General features: G+C 42.3%; 1 protein-coding gene across 1 annotated transcript in view; it reads right to left on the bottom strand.

The window, feature by feature from the left end:
• Positions 1-1,831, bottom strand: part of LOC101848288 (dnaJ homolog subfamily A member 1) — a gene marked incomplete at its 3' end in the record, with an annotated part of 16,469 nt that overhangs the window by 852 nt on the left and 13,786 nt on the right.

Raw genomic sequence — 1,831 nt, forward strand, 5'->3', positions numbered from 1 at the left:
ATTTCATACTGGAGGTTATTTAATTGATTTGAGGAAAAAAAAATAAAAAATTTCATACTGGAGGTTATTTAATTGATTTGAGGAAAAAAAATTTAAAAATTTCATACTGGAGGTTATTTAGTTGATTAGAGGAAAAGAAAAAAACCGTTTCTATTTCATAACAAAGGATATTTTGTCAATGTGGAAAAAATGTTTTTAAAAATGTCATCATGATAATTATTAAGCTGATTTGAGGAAAACAGAAACTGAGTTCACAACAAAGGTTCATTTGGTTTGTCGGAGAAAAGGGAAAAACATTTTCTATTTATAAAAACATTTATGTAGTCGATTTGACGAAAGAGAAACAAAGAGTTCATAACATTGGTTCGTTTGGTTTGTCAGAGAAAAGAAAATAAACAAAACACAACGGTTCGTTTGGTTTGTCAGAGAAAAGAAAAAAACCAAAACAAAACAGTTCATTTTGTTCGTCAGAGAAAATTTAAAAAAAAAACAACAACAAAAAACCACAACATTGGTCCATTTGGTTCGTCAGGAAAAAAGAGGAGGAGAGCGCGAGTTACCGGGCAAGTTTGTCGGGGAAAGAAAACAGTTTAGTATGGGGTCTTATGGCGCTCGCAACTGCATAAGGCCATATGAGCGCGCGAAACACAAGTTAGTTTGTTTTTTATACGTAGTTCACTGCACGGCTGTGTACGAGTTGCTTGATCTTAAACGTTAAAATATTAAACATTTGGTGTAGATATATAATTTCAGACTAGGAGAAAGAAAAGAGGAGGACAGCACGAGTTACCTGGCAAGATGGTCGGAGAAAGAAAAGGAGGAGAGCCCGAGTTACCTGGCAAGATGGTCGGAGAAAGAAAAGAGGAGGAGAGCGCGAGTTACCTGGCAAGATGGTTGGAGAAAGAGAAAGAGGAGAGCGCGAGTTACCTGGCAAGATGGTCGGAGAAAGAGAAAGAGGAGAGCGCGAGTTACCTGGCAAGATGGTCGGAGAAAGAGAAAGAGGAGAGCGCGAGTTACCTGGCAAGATGGTTGGAGAAAGAAAAGAGGAGGAGAGCGTGAGTTACCTGGCAAGATGGTTGGAGAAAGAGAAAGAGGAGGACAGCGCGAGTTACCTGGCAAGATGGTCGGAGAAAGAAAAGAGAAGGAGAGCGCGAGTTACCTGGCAAGTTAGTCACCACCAGCGTGCGGTTGTCCAGCGTGGCCACTGTCTTCTGGAAGCCACACAACGCCTCCACCAGCTCCAGCTGCATGCTCATGATGAGGTCGTTGCCACGGCGACGGAACCGCTCATGCTCCTGCTCGTCCAGCACGATGACGATGTCGCCGGGCTCAAGGTCGGGCTCCTGGTCGCCCTCGCCCGAGAAGCGGATCTGTTGATTGTCCTTCATGCCTGCACGGAAAACAAGGTTATTCTTTTAACCCTAACTCTGGCACGGAAAACAAGGTTATTCTTTTAACCCTAACTCTGGCAAGGGCCGATTAGATCAGCCTATTTCCTGCCATGGAACTGGCAGGGCCGATCTCATAGGACCATATAGTAAACTGCTGCTTCTGCCTTCCAACTAAATATTTGGGGATTCCTAAAGTGATTTCTCATTGGCCTAACCTCCAACCAATCAGAATATTTCTACCATTCTGGCTTAGGAGAAGAGTATTTTGCTTTCAAAACAGAGGGATGTTTTGAAAGCTTGTTGATCAGGCCACAAGCCACTAATGCCAGTGTAGATCTATCACTTGTGTGGCTCTAAAATGGCCAAAATTCGATATTTTTTGGATACATTTGAAAGTGAATTGACTAGGGAAAGTAATTCAGACACTGTTAGTGGTGGAT

This window comes from Aplysia californica, unplaced genomic scaffold, assembly GCF_000002075.1.
Source record: "Aplysia californica isolate F4 #8 unplaced genomic scaffold, AplCal3.0 scaffold00148, whole genome shotgun sequence".
NCBI classification, from domain to species: Eukaryota; Metazoa; Mollusca; class Gastropoda; order Aplysiida; family Aplysiidae; genus Aplysia; species Aplysia californica.